This window comes from Pygocentrus nattereri, chromosome 13 (assembly GCF_015220715.1).
Source record: "Pygocentrus nattereri isolate fPygNat1 chromosome 13, fPygNat1.pri, whole genome shotgun sequence".
NCBI lineage: Eukaryota > Metazoa > Chordata > Actinopteri > Characiformes > Serrasalmidae > Pygocentrus > Pygocentrus nattereri.
Genome location: NC_051223.1, coordinates 26,906,559 through 26,925,102, shown reverse-complemented (window position 1 = coordinate 26,925,102; position 18,544 = coordinate 26,906,559). Strand labels below are relative to the sequence as shown.

Here is an 18,544-nt window from a genome sequence, read left to right as displayed (position 1 = left end):
GATTAATGTTTCATATCTCAAAAGATCAATAATTTTATGGGCTATTAATAAAATAATCACCCAATGCTCAATGAAATCAACAAGGGACTATACAAACAGACCTCCAGAACTTGTTATTCCAGGGACGTTTGCTACATCCACACAATTGGTGAAGTGAATAAATGTGATGCACATTAATTTAATTATCAAACCTATGTTTTATAAGAGATACCAAATTAACTACAGCCAGGCAATGGTGTTCTTCAAGAACTGGATGCATTAATATTTAAATGCCTTTTTAATCTTCTTAATAGATTATTTCAGACATTTCTGCCAAAATCAGACACCTGTAAGAAGCCATGTTTAAGAATGACGGTTTAAGTTAGCAATCATAGTACAATAATGTATAGAGCAAATTAAGTGCTAGCAAAGGAAAATAATCCAACACAACATTTTGTGTAGGGGTTATTTTATAATGTATTATTAACATAGAAAGAATGTAATGAAGTTTCAAAAATTCCGATGATGACTTTGATTCACAACGTAACTACAAAGGCTACATGACAAACGTGGCAGAAGCAGTTTTAATGTTTATGAATTTCATAAAAATATTACATTTAATGTTCACTTAAAGTAAGAGGTATTGTACACTATATCTTATGAAGGGAATTCTTAAGGTCAATTTATCTATCAAGTCATCTCTATAACGGTTTCTGTGTTATAGCAAGAAGGTAAGCATAAAGGTTGAGCTGTGCGCCTAAAAATAATATATAGTGTAAAACACTATTATAAAAATGTTGTAAGTTTGTGAAATTACTTGTGTGTCTATACATTTTGTAAACAACAGCTCTTATTATTGGTTTAGTATATGAATATTAGCGAGTTATTGAAAAGCCATTGGATACAGTATAGTCCGCCTCTTAACGGTAAGCAAACTGTTTTACTGTGGTTTACATTTTGTTGTATAGGAACTAAGAGCTGTAGTCTGTACCTTTTAATGACCCCAACATTTTATTCTTGTGCTTGTCATCTTAAAAACTTAGCACTACACCTGAACCCAAAGCTTTGGTGAAGAATCATTACTCACACAAAGTGATCACAGACTGATGCAGAGGGGTTACATAAAGGCCCACTATTCTTCAGCCCAAGGCTGTATCTGATAACTAGTTTCTAAACATACCCACCTTAGCCATGGAATTTTGTATACAAAAAAGAAAAAAAAAATACTTCATTATTTTTAATTAGAGGGAATGTTTAATAAAGTAAGGTAAATAAATACAATTTACTGAACTGTACATATAAATAGATAAAAAAAATATAAAATGATAAAATAGATAAAAACTACATACTGACAGTAGTTTAGGACAGCTTACATTATTTATAGCAAGAAACTGTCCTGCTCCAGCTGCTTCTTTGTTCATATCAAACAAAATGCTATAGTGATGATTTTATATATATATATATATATATATATATATATATATATATATATATATATATATATATATATATATATATATATATATATTGAGGCTGCAGCCTGACTCACAGGTCTGTGTTGACAGACACTGTAATTGCCCGTGGCCGATTACTCTTCATTGTAGATTGCTTGGGTTGCCTGGATACCTTGGCGCTGATTAACCTCTTATCAATGATGAGGAATAGCAGTCTGGTACTTCATGTTACTTTTTCATTCCCTTTATATATAATCTTTATTCCAGTCATATCTGGGTATAATTTATTTATGTATTTTTTTTATTTGATTGCTCTGTTCTTGATGTGCCAGTAGGATCAGGATTGGACAGCCATAAAAAGCATACAGTGATTACGGAGCTGAGAAAGAAAATGGAAAACTATAATTTTCGTAACGACAGGCTTGGAGCAGAGCTTGAAACACGGCCATAGCTTCTCTGTGTCTGTGAGTTATATACAGTTATACATATGAAGCTATACTGGGCAATACATTGCTCAAAATGCCACACTGTATAACACTGTTATGCAAAGTGCACCAAAACATCAGGTAATGGTTCATTGCAGATTTACACTTTCAATTTGCAAGCTTCAACTTTCGCTTTAGATATCCAAACATCATCATCAGGGAGGAGTGAGATTCTATTGGCTTGAGCTGTTTTGGCAAGAGCACTATAGAATACTAACTTAAGATTTACCAGCAGCGTTCCCAGGATCTAAAGACAGTGGAAGATAAGCCCAGACCTCTTCAGTAAGGGGGTCTGAGGGATCATTTTGGGGGCGGAGATAGATAGATAGATAGATAGATAGATAGATAGATAGATAGATAGATAGATAGATAGATAGATAGATAGATCTAGACTAGATTTAGACAATGTGGCAGAAATATAATATTGTGATACATCAGGAAATTTTCATGATACACGATATGTCACATTATTTTCTCAGACATGATCAAAAGTGAAAAGAACAAGTAGAACAGCAGAACCAGTACATTTTAAAAATATCATCAAAAGCTGTAAATGCAATGATTTTTATTCAATGTTGGCCATACTATGTTGCACTGAATCCAGTTAAACTAATTTTGCTCTTTATAATGAAGCATGCACATGTATTGATGATATCCACAATAGGTTCAGAAAAGGCTCTTTTATTGCATTGTGATAAATTGTGAATTTATCACAACAATGACATATATTGTCATACTGCCCAGTCCTACCCTAGGCTTTGTGCAGCAAATCACCTCACATCAAGAAAGCTTAACCTTGATGAAGCAATAGCTTTTTTAAGACTGCTCTACAGTTAAAACAACACTGATATCTATTAATGAGGCCATGTTTTCAGTATACTGCCGAATGGTTTATCTAATTCACTATTAGCAAAAACGCAGGCACACTCACACCTTCACACACACTCTACCTAATTCATCCATATGTTTAATTAGCACATCAAATAAGTCAAACTTTAATAGACATATATACTAACTTCACTCCCTCTCTCTCACTTGATCATCTTCCCTGAAGTGGTAACTATATCTCCTCCACTCCCTTTTCTTCTCTTCTTCTTTCTTCCTTGTCATCTTTCTATGTTTGTCCTCTGCCCTGACCTCTATCATGTCTGAGAGTAAAAATGGTTACAGTATACTTAAATTATAGCTGCCCATAGCATAATTTGTCTTTGAAAATGTATTTCAGCAATGTTACCCAAGGTTAAATCATCTTTAGCCAAGTCATATACTTTTATAAAGTGCCAAGCAGCAGGTTAATTTCACTGGGAAAAGGATTAATGTTTTATTAATTCTGATGCATTTAATTTGTGAGCTTTAAACCGCAACAGTTAATTAATGTGGGGTAAATATTTAATGAGATGCAGATAATGCAGGAGTCATGGTGTCAATTTGTAAAGGAAAGTACATTGTTTTAAACCTAAGATCCTGAAAAGTCCTGAAAGTACATTATACAAGTACTCAGTGGGGAATCCTTGGGACCTGTCTGTAATACATATCTGTAATTTTTAGTTTGTATTTATTTGATAGCATCATCACGCTCGTCGTATTTAAACTCTGGAAGTATGGTTGTAGTACATTAATTTTTGGTTGAACACAACAGGGTTAAATTCTTGAAATGCATAGCAGAAATTTGTCCACTTAGGATTTTAGTTCATAGTGGTCCTATGCAGATATAGCAATGCTAGCTCTCCCATTAGTTAGACCTTCAAGAGCTGAATTGAAGGAAGGCCTAATATGTTAGATGATCTGTTAATACAAGTAGGAACTGACAGTAAAACCACCTAATCATATTTTGATTGCCAATGAGTGGGATCAAAGAAAAAGTTACTGTAGGCCTTCTGGTAGATAAATCACTGACTATGGGTATGAGTGGTAGCCTAACTGTCTTTCAGTCAGTTATTAGAAATTACACATAGTGCAAGCAGAATGTCAGGGCTCTTTACTGAAGGCGTCACTGTAAAAGTGCTAAAAGGTACAATGTATATTTATGCTGAATCTCTTTCACGAGCTTCAAATAAAATAGAATTGAATGTCTTTAGTGTGTTTCAGATGTCCATGTTTAATCTAGAACAGCCAAAAATTATTTACGTGAATTGCCATTAATGTAGCAATCAAGCATTATTTATTTATATAACACTTTTTACAACAGATGTTGTCACAAAGCAGCTTTACAGAACAATCAGTATTACAGAAAGAAAAGAAAAGAAAATCCGGGTCCAAGCCCCCATGAGCAAGCCAGCAGCGACGGTGGCAAGGAAAAACTCCCTAAAGAGGAAGAAACCTTGAGAGGAACCAAGACTCAGAAGGGGAACCCATCCTCCTCTGGTCGACACCAGATAGCAAACATTATTAGTATGAAGTATTATAGTACAAAGTGGGAAAAGAAAAGATCTCAGGGTGAGGATTGCACAGCGTTGTAAAGCAAGAAGCTCAGTGGTGGTCAAGCTGGTCCAGAAGGCTGGTGATCAGTGGCACCCAATCAAGGTAGAAGAGGCAACAGCATCAGACGCACAAGATGGGCAGCTATTCAGCTCAGCAAAGAAAGGAAAGAAAAAAAAAAAACCCAGTCAGTTCTGTAAAGAGTGTCTGACCACAGATTACAGTATAACAGAGCAGCAGAGACTCCAGCAAGTCTAGACCTGACAGGGAAGACTAATCACCAAAGACTTGACTATACAAGTAAGTTTTTAGCCAAGACTTAAAAACTGAGGCTGTGTCTGATTCCGGAACATTAACAGGAAGATTATTCCAGAGCTGGGGGGCTTTGTATGAGAAAGCTCTCCCCCCTGATGTAACTTTATTAATTCTAGGTACCAGTAGTAAGCCAGCGCCTTGTGATCTAAGTAGGCGTGATGGTTCATAGAGGGAGAGAAATTCACTCAGGTACTGAAGGGCAAGTCCGTTTAGAGCTTTATAAATCAATAATAGAATTTTATAATCAATGCGAAATTTAACTGGTAACCAGTGCAGGGTTGATAAAACTGGGCTAATATGGTCAAACATTACATCACATTACATTACATTTAGCAGACGCTTTTATCCAAAGCGACTTACAAACTTTCAAACTTTCTGGATCTTGTGAGGACTCTAGCTGCAGCGTTCTGGACTAGCTGAAGCTTGTTGAGGCTTTTGCTGGGACACCAGGGCATAACAATAATCTAGCCTTGGAGTAATGAATGCATGAACTAACTTTTCTGCGTCCTGTAGAGATAATGCATTTCTGAATTTAGCGATATTGCGGAGATGCAGGAAGGCTGTTCTAGTAATATAAGTTATATGTACATCGAAGGACAGATCAGGGTCCATCACGACACCAAGATTTTTAACAGATGAGCTTGATGCAACTGAGAAATTGTTAAGTTTAAGACGCAAGTTAGACAGTTTATTTCTAGCTGCTTTTGGACCAAGAAGCAGGACCTCTGTTTTATCTGAGTTAAATAGCAGAAAGTTACTTGACATCCAGTCTTTTATGTCTTTTACACAGTCCTCAATCATCAATGAGTGTCATCAGCATAGCAGTGGAAGTTTAAGCCATGTTTACTGATAATGGAGCCTAATGGTAGCATATATATTGTGAATAATATAGGTCCTAAAACAGAGCCTTGTGGAACACCATACTTTACTTTTACAATGACAGATGATTCGCCCTTTACATTAACGAACTCATAGCAATCAGTGAGGTAGGACCTGAACCAGGAAAGAGCTGTTCCTGTTACCCCTACCCCTGGTGCTAACACACCACTGGAATGCTATAGTGAGTATTGCTGTACATCAGGCATGTCAGACTGGGGACCTTCTGGGCCAAAGTACTCATCTAATGGTCTGAGTTTAGTTCACGAGAGCCTTGCTAATCAGTTGATGAGATGAATTAGGTGTGTTTAATGAGGCAGTGTGCTGAAGTCTGCAGTGTTTTGACCTGCTTGGACTGGAGCCTGCCACATGTGCACTGTAAAAAGTGGAACATGGCTTCATTTGAATTGTTGTAAAATATTGCATTTGTTCATCACAACTAAAATTGTGCTTTGTACGGAGCCCCGCTGGTGACATCATGTGTACGAGAAATTATGCGTGACCACGACTTAGTAAGGCGTTGGAATGAGATGATTACGTCATGGCCATGACTTATTAAAGTGTGGGAATGAGATCCTAATGCTTAGTAAGCCATGATCTCGTCATGGCCACGACTTAATAACAGTGTACTAGTGCACTAGAGTATTCCATAAAAATCTATAGAGACACTATCAATTCCACTCTTGATTTTAGTATAAGGTTTGTCATAATGCAACAACCCATAAATTCAATCATTATTTTTTCCAGTACTATTCTAATGACTGTCACAATATCTTTGAGACTGTAATGCCATAATAGAACACTTCATGTTAATCTTACACAAATAACTTTCATTCTCCTTATCAGGTTCAGATAACAAAGAGATTTAAATCAGCATCGGCTATAAAATAGATACTGACTGGAGCATTACCACTAACCCTTCTGAAAGGTAGGTGTGGATTTAAAACCTCATTCTTCTCAAACTTCATTAATTAAGGACACATATGATCACATTTTACAGGGAAGTGACAATGTTTTAGGTTCATTATTATGAAAAAGAGCTTACAACAAGCTTGCCAAGCAAACATAATCTCACAGCAGCCTTTGAGTTTCTGCGCAAATATTTATCTTGCTGAGAAAAGTTTAGTGGAATGCCATCTTTAAAGAAAGAGTCTAGCCTCCAAAATTAGTGCAGTGAGGGGATTCTTTACAAAAGAACTTTTTCAATACCAGGATGGCAATCAAAAATCTGAATTCTGTAAGGGAAAAGAACATCACTTGACATTTGCAATCTCCTTTAAGGTTGCAGAGTTGAAGGAAAGGTTTGATTCACATTCCATTATTCATTGCCTGTGTTCATGAATATGATGCTGATGTTAAGGGTGGCCAAAATTCACTGAAGGAGAAACTGAAAGAGAGTTTTGAGAAAGGATGTAACCTTTTATGTGTCACAAACTTTGGCAATAAACTTTTTAAGCGCATATGTACATATAAATGTTTATTATACAGATGTATGATAAGAATGTGGAGTATAACACTGCATAATACAAAAGGTTTATTTTTATCATTTCTATCCTTTTTTTTTTTTTGATGGTTGTGGTTGCTGTCATTCTTCCACCATTGTATTTTGTCACCCACACAAACACACTGCAGGCTTTCTTGCACTGTTATGCTGGCCTGTTTCTTTCATTCACGGTCACTCACTGTTCTTTAGCTTATAGAAGTGTATCCTTGAGCGACAATAGCGGAGGAGGCAGCCTTTCAGGGCCGTTGCCATTCTTTAGCATAGCAGTGGTTAAAACTGCTTTTGAATTATGCTCTTTGTATTTCCATATTTCTTATTCTCTATGTTCTGCTTCCTCTCATCCCAAAATATTCTTTAAGTACACTATCAACAGCAAGGGAACAGCTCAAAAGACAAGCCAAATAAATCAGACCTTGCTTAGAAATTCATGGCGTACAGTAATGTGGAACTACAATGCTGGCTACCACAGTGAAGGGGGGAATGAGAGGGGATGCTGCTTCTGTGCTATGAAAGTTCCATGGTTGGGGAAAATGCTCATTTGTAGCCTCGAGTAATGTGCATTTTTCGCTACTTCACAATGTGTTTTAGGTCCCACTTATTTTGTTTGTGTTGTGGCTGCTGTGTATCTCAGAGAAACTCCCACCATCATATTCTTTTGTAATAGTTCACAATGCAGCAGGTACAATAGATACAATTTTCAGTTTATTTTCAAAGCCCAGCTCAGAATCTTCTTATTATGCAACATCTTAACCCAGTAACAAGTCAATGATTATCTCTGTACTTCCAGCAACATATTAAGAGTTTATTTCGAAAATCCTGCACAACAATTTGTAACATCTCTAGGTATAATTCATTTTTGAAAAGATTAACAGCTAGCATGTAATGGATTATTCCACTAATAAAGGTGGAATAATAAATCATCTGCCTCCATCTTGCCCTATCCACTGCCTCCTCTACATTTACACTAACCATCTCCATGTCCATCTTCACTACATCCATAAACCTTCTCTGAGGTCTACCTCTTCTCCTTCTGCCCTGCAGCTCCATCTCCAATATTCTTTGACCAATATATCCACTATTCCTCCTCAACACATGTCCAAACCATCTCAACCTGGCCTCTCTGGCTTTATCTCCAAACTGCTCCACTTTCACTGTCCCTCTGATCTGCTCATTTGTAATCTTGTCCATCCTTGTCACTCCCAACGAAAATCTCAGCATCTTCATCTCTGCCACCTCCAGCTCAGCCTCCTGTCTTTTAGACAGGGCCACAGTCTCCAAACCATACATCATAGCAGGACGCACTACTGTCTTGTAAACCTTCCCTTTCACTCTTGCTGCTATCCTTCTGTTACACATCAGCCCTGACACCCGTCTCCACCCACTCCATCCTGCCTGCACCCTCTTCTTCACCTCTTTTCTACACTGTTCATTGCTCTGGATGGTTGACCCAAGATATTTGAAGTCATCCACCTTTACGACTTCTACTCCTTGCATCTTCACCTTTCCACCTGCCTCTCATTCACACACATGTATTCCATCTTGTCTCTACTGACCTTCATTCCTCTCCTCTCCAGTGCAAACCTCCACCTCTCCAGATTCTCTTTCACCTGCTCTCTACTCTCACCACAGATTACAATGTCATCTGCAAACATCATGGTCCATGGAGCCTCCTGCCTGACCTCATCTGTCAACCTTTCCATCACCATTGCAAACAAGAAGGGGCTCAAAGCTGATCCCTGATGTAACCTTACCTTCACCTTGAAACCATTTGTCACTCCAACTGCACACCTCACCACTGTCTCACTATCCTCATACATGTCCTGCACCACCCTAACATACTTTTCAGCTACACCTGACTTCCTCATACAGTACCACAGTTCCTCTCTTGGCACCCTATCATATGCCTTCTCTAGATCCACAAAGACACAATGTAGCTCCTTCTGACCTTCTCTGTACTTCTCTACCAACATTCTCAATGCAAAAATTGCATCTGTGGGCATGAAACCAAACTGCTGCTCACTGACCTGAACCTCTCACCTTAGCCTTGCTTCAACAACTCTTTCCCATACCTTCATGGTGTGGCTCATCAACTTTATACCTCTGTAGTTACTGCAGCTCTGCACATCACCCTTGTTCTTAAAAATGGGGACCAGTACACTACTTCTCCACTCATCAGGCATCCTCTCACTCTCCAGGATTTTGTTAAACCTGGTTAAAAAGTCCACTGCCTTCTCTCCTAAACATCTCCATACCTCCACAGGTATGTCATCTCAACCAACTGTCTTTCCATTCTTCATCCTTTTTAAAGCTGCCCTCACTTCCACCTTACTAATTCTCTGCACCTCCTGATCCACTATCTCTCCCCCGTTGTCTTCCTCTCTCTCTCTTTCCTCTCTTTCCTCATTCATTAGTTCTTCAAAGTATTCCTTCCATCTACTCAACACTCTCTGTTCACTCACTAGTACATTTCCCTCTCTATCCTTTATCAGCCTAACCTGCTGTACATCCTTTCCAGCTCTATCTCTCTGTTTAGCCAAATGATACAAGTCCTTTACTCCTTCTTTACTGTCCAGCCTCTCATACCGCTCATCATAGGTCTGAGCCTTTGCCTTTGCCACCATTCTTTTCACTATGCGACTAGCCTCCTTCATCTCTCTGGTTATCCCACTTTTTCTTAGCTGCCTTCTTCTTCTGAATACTTTCCTGGACTTCCTCATTCCACCACCAACTTTCCTTGTCTTCTTTCCTCTGACCAGACGAAACACCAAACACATTCTTGCCAGTTTCTCTCACCACCTTAGCTGTAGTTTCCCAGTCCTCAGGTAGCTCCTCACTGCCCCCAAGGGCCTGTTGCAATTTTTCCCTGAACTGCCTGCAAATATCCTCCTCGTTCAGTTTCCACCATCTAATCTTTGGCTCTGTCTTCACTCTCTTCCTCTTCTTTCTTTCTAATCTCATTCTACAGACAACCACACTATGCTGCCTTGCTACACTTTCCCCTGGTACCACTTTACAATCTCCATTCAGAGACTTACTTGTGTGCTTTAAATCACAGTCCTGCTGCATAACCCAGCTGCACTTAAGCTTTAGGTTGCAAACTGATGGACAGACATTCTCCTTCAGTATTTTCTGATAGACAGAAGGATTCATGGTTCTATCAATTACAAGAAGTTGTTCAAGTCCTTCAGAAGCAAAGCAGCCCCAGACCATCACACTACTACAACCCTGTTTGACAGCTGGTATAATGTTCTTGTGATGGAATGTGCTGTTAGCTTTATGGCAGATGTAACAGGATCCATATTTTCTAATAAGTTCCACCTTTGACTTAATGTCTCTGTTGAGCTAATTATTATGTTTTCTTCAGGACTCATTCATGTAAGGTTAGGTTAGTGTAATGTAAAAAAGAAAATAAAAAGGAAAATATGGAAAATCTACACTCACTTTAATAAGCTTTGTGGGAAATATTTGGAAGGGGATCTGTTCTGAGTCTGTAATGCTTTATTCTGGCTATCCTGTATAAGGACTGCATAACAGTGATGTCTCATTGAAACATTAAAGATGTGTCTCATGCAAAGTTCTTATAAACAGCTAAGGTATGTAAAAGGTATTGTCATCCTGTTGGCTTTTTTAGTTCATACATGTTTACAGGGACCCACATTTGATTCAGTAATGGAGTAAATGTCTCAGCTCTGCTTCATGTCTGATATTAGATGTCACGGTTGCCATGACTACTGCCTCATTTACTCCACCCTGCTCCACCTCCCCTAAATGCAAATCACTTGTGTTTTGTTGTCTATGTTATGGTTGCTATGGCCACAGTGCTGGCTGCTCCACCCCATTCCACCTTCCCTTAATGCATGTATCACCTGTGTGATGTTATCTAAGTTATCACTGCCTTTATTTAGGCGCTGTGGGTCCATGTTGTCTATGAAAAGTCTTACTTGTGCTGTGTGCTTGCAGAATTAGGCTTGTCACATCTCTTACTTTTCTATTCATCTTGACAGTATCTGTTCTGTGTATCTCATCAGTTATTATCTTTGTGTTTCCTCGCAATGTTGGTCACTAGCTAGTAAACATCACTGAACGCTTCAGTGCAGTCACAACAATGTAATCACAACAAATTATAAATACTACACCCCACACATCAGTCATGTGTTAACAGTTGCCATTTTGTGCAATGCTGAGAATTGATCCTTGTGCATGTTTGTTTTGGTTTCTTGTGGCTACAGCACCTGTTCGCCTGATGTTCACTGTTGTTAGTAAAGCACTGTCCACTGGTTCACTGACCACTCTCTGGTGGCTAATATTAATGTTTCTGGCAAATAATTATGTTAAATAAAATTAATATTCCACATATACTCTATAACACCTGGCTCAAGTTTCATTTTGAATTTGAACAAACTTCACACATTTTAATTGACTGCTTGAATAAAGTCTTTGCAGAGTAGGGTCAAATGCAGTCTGTATACATTAATTAAACACTGTGCTGCATTAGGAGTGAGAGCATCACCTTGAACATTCTCCCTAAGACCTAAAATCATCTTGAAGCTTTCAGGAAACTGGGCCAGGTAGATGCAGTGCATCAAGTGATCGGATACATTTGCAGTAAGGTTGCATCAGGCAGCTCTGTGCAAGCATCATGAAGAGACTATGATTTAAAGCCTAACTGACTTATGCTCACTCCTTCATTTGGAGAATGGATGTTATAAGGACCCTTTTTTCAACACCATTGTTTCCTGTGTTGGTGAAAATGGTCTATCAGTTACATCATTGACAACACAGTATTCCTGTTCCAGCCTGCTTGAAACAGCTTCTCTGTACAATGCCATGCTACTGCTTCCTTATGTTGGTGTCTCCCACAAACATGTATATTGTCATTTGTATCCTGTTATTAGCCTGAAAATAAAGATAGTTTTGTGCTTTTTTAAGTCAGGACTTAGAATGCAAAACTGTGATTGATGCATATCAGCCAATTGTGTGGGTGCGCATATGCATACACAGTGCTGCTTTAAACAGATAATACAAAAAGTAGTTTTCCATTCGTTTATTGAACTGAGTAAGATAACATTACATTTTTGTTGGTGGCAGAAGTGTGTAAACCCCTCCTTTGAGGAACTGGTGTGACCTTGATGTCTTCCTGTTACTGTTGATCAGCCATGCACATTGACTTGGAGAAATCTTGTCCGATTTCTCTTTACAGAACTGCTTCAATTGTGTTATGTTGGTGAGCTTTCTTGAATGAACAATTGATTGAACTTCCTGACCCTAATTATCACCTGTACCAAACTCATAATGAAAGAGATTTGCATACTTTATATTTACTTGTATTTTGTTGGGTTTTCGTTCACTGTTATCTTCTACTGTAAATCAGGATGGAATCATAGTTTAGGTCACATTTATGTAGATTCACAAAATTTCCAAGCAGCAGTATATATATACTACTCACATTTCTGCAAATATTTTATTATATCTTTTCATAGGACAGCACTATAGAAAGGAAACTTGGATATGACCTAAATTAGTCAGTGTACAGCTTGTATAGCAGTATAGAAAATAGTCAGTGTACAGCTTGTATAGCAGTATAGAAAATAAAATAGTCAGTGTACAGCTTGTATAGCAGTATAGAAAATAAAGTAGTCAGTGTACAGCTTGTATAGCAGTATAGAAAATAAAGTAGTCAGTGTACAGCTTGTATAGCAGTATAGAAAATAAAGTAGTCAGTGTATAGCTTGTATAGCAGTATAGAAAATAACTCAACTCACAGCCATTAATGTCTATAGCTGGCAACACAAGTGAGTACACCTCACAGTGAACATGTCAAATTATGCTCAAAGTCCTTCACCTTTACCTTCAGCTTCCTCAGCAAAGCAGTTGTCATCTTGGAAGTATGTTAGGGGTCGTTATCGTGTCGGAAAATGCAGTTTCCGAAGGGAGGGGATCATGCACTGCTTCAGAATGTCACAGTACACGTTGGGATTCATGTTTCCCTCAGTGAACCGCAGCTCCCCGGCAGCACTCATGCAGCTCCAGACCATGATGCTACCACCACCATGCTTGACCGTAGGCAAGACATCTTGTCTTGGTACTCCTCAGCAGCATGCCACCATACATGCTGGACATCATCTGAGCCAAACAAGTTCATCTTGGTCTCGTCAAACAACAGGACACGGTTCCAGTAATCCATGTTCTTGGACTGCTTGTCTTCAGCAAACAGTTTGCAGGCTTTCTTATATGTCAGCTTCAGAAGAGGCTTCCTTCTGGGATGACAGCCATGCAGACCGAGTTGATGGATTGTGCGGCATATGGTCTGAGCACTGACAGGCTGACCTCCCTCTTCTTCAACCTCTGCAACAATGCTGGCAGCACTCATGCGTCTATGTTTTGAAGCCAACCTCTGGATATGACACTGAACACGAATAGTATGAGCGAATTGTACCCAAAACACCAAATTTATCAGCCCTGCTCCCCATTCACACCTGGAACCTTGCAAATCTAATGAGTCACAATGACACAATTGGGCACAATTTGGAAATGCTCACTGTGAGGTGTACTAACTTGTGTTGCCATTTATTTAGGCATTAATGGCTATGTGTTGAGTTATTTTCAGAGTACAAGAAATCTATACTGCTATACAAGATGTACACTGACTACATTAAGTTATATCCAACTTTCATTTCTATAGTGTTGTCCCATGAAAGGATATAACAAAATATTTGCAGAAATGTGAGGGATTTACTCACTTTTGTGAGATATACTCTCTCTCTCTCTATATATATATATATATATATATATATATATATAAAACCCCAATTCCAATGAAGAAATGAAATCCTTTTCAACCTATATTCCATTCAATACACTACAAAGACAATATATTTAATGTTCCAACGGATAAACTTTATTGTTTTTTGCAAATATTCACTCATTTTGAATTTGATGCCTGCAACACATTCCAAAGAAGTTGGGACAGGGGCATGTTTACCACTGTGTTACATCACCTTTCCTTTTAACAACACTCAATACGTGTTTGGGAACTGAGGACACTAATTGTTGAAGCTTTGTAGGTGGAATTCTTTCCCATTCTTGCTTGATGTACAACATCAGTTGCTCAACAGTCCGGGGTCTCCATTGTCATATTTTGAGCTTCGTAATACACCACACATTTTCAATGGGAGACAGGTCTGGACTGTAGGCAGGCCAGTCTAGTACCTGCACTCTTTTACTATGAAGCCACACTGTTGTAACACATGCAGAATGTGGCTTGGCATTGTCTTGCTGAAATAAGCAGGGACGTCCCTGAAAAAGACGTTGCTTGGATGGCAGCATATGTTGCTCCAAAACCTGTATGTACCTTTCAGCATTAATGGTGCCTTCACAAATGTACAAATTACCCATGCCATGGACACTAACACACCCCCACACCATCAGAGATGCTGGCTTTTGAACTTTGTGCTGATAACAATCCGGACAGTCTTTTCCTCTTTGGCCCGGAGGACACGACGTCCATGATTTCCAAAAACAATTTGAAATGTGGACTCGTCAGACCACAGGACACTTTTCCACTTTGCATCAGTCCACCTGGGCCCATGAGATTGGGCCCAGAGAAGCTGGCTTTTTTGAGCATTCCTCAACTTTCCCAGTCTTTTGTTGCCCTTGTCCCAACTTCTTTGGAGTGTGTTGCAGGCATCAAATTCAAGTGAATATTTGCAAAAAACAATAAAGGTTATCCATTTGAACATTAAATATCTTGTCTTTGAAGTGTATTCAATTGAATATAGGTTGAAAAGGATTTGCAAATCATCATATTCTGTTTTATTTATGTTTCACACAACGTCCCAATTTCATTGGAATTATATATATATATATATATATATATATATATATATATATATATATATATGAAACCCAGTAGCAGCAATCTTAAATAGTGAGGAGATAGTTGACACCCTGGCGAACGGATGTACGGGCCAGAATAGTACTGTTTTACAAGAGGGTTCACTGTGGAAGGCTGAATGCAGTGAACCTCACAGCTTAGGAAATTTATGTTTATCAGGCAAATGTTAATGCGGAAAGAAACATGCCTTCTGAAAACAGCACCCCACAACAAGCCTTTCTTAATATGTTCGGCTGTTTATTTGAAAGACCCCAAGGCTAGCATGGGCTAGAACTAGCTAGCCTATATATTACAAACGTAGCTTGGTGCTGAGGGTGCCTCCCCCCACTGTGGATGGTAGAACGAGCTGGACACAATCAATGCTAGGCTTTTTGTGGGCTGCTCCTGTGAGGTGGAAGGCATGTTTCTAGTATTATTTTGACCAATGCATGCATTCGCCAGGGTGTTAATTATCTCCTCCCTATTTAGGATTGCTGCTGTACTAGATTTAATCCTGTCTTATAGTGACACACAGAAACAAAATGGCACAATATTCTTTTCAACTTTCCATTTGTGCCACAGATGTTTTTAGTCTGTTAGCACAACTGCTACAGATGCTGCCATGTAACCTGAACTGAAAGTATGACAGATGTGCCAACAGTGAATAACTGTTGAGATGTGCCTAGTCAGAATTTCCTTGGTAACTTGGCAAGTAATATGGGAAAGCATTCTGTGTGAGTCAGCACAAGTCTTGCACACTTTTATGTTGAATTTCACTGTGTATTTCTTAACAGCAAACATGATCTGATGGTGGATCTGAATTAACTCCAGTTATTACCAAGCTCTATGATTAAGCAATTAGTCTGTGTTGAAGTGTGTGAATGCTATTTTCAGTCACACCTTCACAATATTTTCTCCATTCATTCAAGGCTTTGCTACATCTACTCAACTGATGTGATCATTCCAAACACTGTTATAATGTGTAAAGTATAAAACATAAAAAATTGTTGAATTTTCTTCCTTACCAGAAAGAAGCTCTTTGCTAATACAGCACAACAACAATCAATAACATTTGCATTGTATATGCTATTACTGTATGCAATTAAATAACATGACAAGTGATCCTTAAGCAATACTGTACATTTTAGAAGGGATAGATGAGCATTGTGTGGTGAAATACTCTCATCACAATACAAGGAGCTGCCTTACATTTGAAGTACCTCTTGACTGAGGCTCTAAAACACTTCTCAAGCTTTAAGGCTTGAATTACAAGTACTTACTAACCTTGAGACTTCAGAGACAAGTAGATTTTTTCAAAACCTCAAAGTCTCCAAGCCCCCATAAAAGTGTGAGTTTTAAAAGCCCTGTTTTCTGGTAACTTTCTTATATACAATTGCATGTATATGCATATTGCTAAATGTATTAATATTTAATGTTGGTCAGCCATAAAATCTTGTGGGTGTGGTCATGTTTAGGTCACCTAAGTAATAACCAAATATACAAGCTAGACCAACAAATTGAGAACAGTTTTCCACATTAACCATGACGTTTTTTCCTTTATTGCTCAAATTGTCATTAGCTGTGTAGGCTGTGGTAATGGAAAGACAAAAAATGAAAATTCACTCTAAAGCAGGATAAATAAAGGAGAATTTATGACCCCAAGAGAACATCAGATGATTAGGAATATTCCCAAGAGGGCTATAATAGTTGGTAAGTGTACTAGCATGCTCTTTATAGCCTGATTTCCTAAGTCTCTTCACCAGTCCTATTTTATGTTTACTCCTTTAAATAACAGACCATAGACATCATTAATAAGTGTCTTCCTTTAACCCTTACTACTAGTCTTCTCTCCTGCAAAACTAATCTGGGCCTGTACCCAAAACAGAACACTTTCAGATCACATTAGTTCCTCCTTGTACATGCATTATCAAATATCTAGTAAAATGAAACCTAATGGCTTCAGGTAAATCATTTATTTTTGGATTCTGAATAGAGGGTTCCATGAACAAGCTGTGGTGCACCCATTATCTCCAATCCATTAGGAAATACTGTGATCTATCTTTGCAAACATTCAGGATATTCCTTTGTGACTGGAGCAGCTGCTACCACAGTGTACAGCTTAAAACATACTGCACACATCTATTGTCTGCTATAACTCCTGGCTGCATAATTTGTTTCCTGACAGCAAAGCTTGTATTAACACACTGTGAAAACAATTCCAGTAAACCGGTGAAAGTCATTTTGTGAAAAAAAAAAGTATTGCCAAGGGTACTTACGTGAGTAGCTTGATTGCTTTCGCTCAAATCCCACTGAAAATCATATTTTTCTTTGGGTGATCATATTAGCAAATCAGCAGAACACACAATGGCATTAATTTTAGGACGTGATGTACAAATTCATTCTTTAGTAAATTTTGTCTAATGCAAACTCAAGAAATTCTCACCAACAATGCAGTTAACATGCTTGTCATGTCACTGTTTTGTTCTGAAAAGAAAAAGGAATCCCAAACATCTGCTCTCAAATTCCCACAGAAAAAGCTTCAAGCAGTAGCTCATCGTTTTTTAAAGTCTTTGAAGTGTGGAAAGGTGAATTCTGATGTTGTATGTATGTTTATTTTTTGCACTGTAGTTTTACCTGCCCAGGGACTTTGGCTTAAATGAACTTGTAGGAAACTCTGGCACATTTACAGTAATGTTATAACTTGGTTGAAATCCCTGTAAAATAAACTTCACTTACCAGAAAAGTAGTTCTGTTTTAGTTGGTCCGCTGTAATCTGGTCTCTCAAAGAACTGAAAGTGAATCAAATATCAGAAAGTTATTGTAAGCATTATCCTGAATCTAACCCTCACCAAACCTCTGTAATCCTTTCCAATTCCTTATTTGCGCATACATACTCCAACATTGATGTATGGCATGATTGTTCTTGTAGAGCCAGATGTGATGTCGTGATGAGAATGTCTGGGGAGTGCAGTTTGAAATTCTAACTGTGGGTAGGAAGGTAGATTCATTATTTCTAAACCAATCCAAGACTTTGTGAAGCCAGAGCTCAAAGTAGAGATGATAGCACACTCATCAATTGTAAGGAATTTGATGGCAGGTTTAAGAGAGGACGTATCCTAGTTAGCAGCAGATTTCGTTGCAATCCAGCACCGAAAGTTTAACAGTTTGCCCCCAAAAGGCTTTTCTCATTATGAGATCACATCTGTTGTGAAACTGCAGGAAGGAAGGAGGCTTTAGCAGCTTCTGAACATCTTCTGTCTTACACTAGAAAGCCAGATCCCTTCTTGCTGAAGTATTGAGAGACAAGTGAATAATCAGGGAGAAGATGGGAAGAGCAGTGAAGTACAATAACTTCGGCTGCATTTAGTATCACTTTGAGAAACTTTAAGTGCATTATCTAGTGTGTCAATGTATATTTTGGCAATTCCATTGAGGCTTTTCAGTAACTTCACTGTAGAAGACCATTCTCATGGATCAACGCAATTGTACATTGATTGGGAATGGAAGAAAGATATGAGGAACATGAGGAGCTAGCTAGAAGGGAAGAGTTTCAGTCATGGTATTCCTCTTTCTTAACTTCTATTAGTAACCCCTTAAATGGCCAGGGCCAAAGTTTTATTACACTCTTCTATAACCTAAG

At 38.3% G+C, this 18,544-nt stretch overlaps 1 long non-coding RNA gene across 1 annotated transcript in view; it reads right to left on the bottom strand.

Annotated features, from left to right (window-relative positions):
* Nucleotides 1–4,304: 4,304 nt before the first annotated feature.
* The window catches only part of LOC119265001, a 148,895-nt gene continuing 134,655 nt past the window's right edge, over nucleotides 4,305–18,544 (bottom strand). The window contains exons 2-3 of the long non-coding RNA XR_005131327.1: nucleotides 17,641–17,693; nucleotides 4,305–4,480 (exon numbers count right to left, since the gene is read on the bottom strand). This is a non-coding gene — a long non-coding RNA (uncharacterized LOC119265001). The remainder of the gene's footprint in view (nucleotides 4,481–17,640; nucleotides 17,694–18,544) is intronic.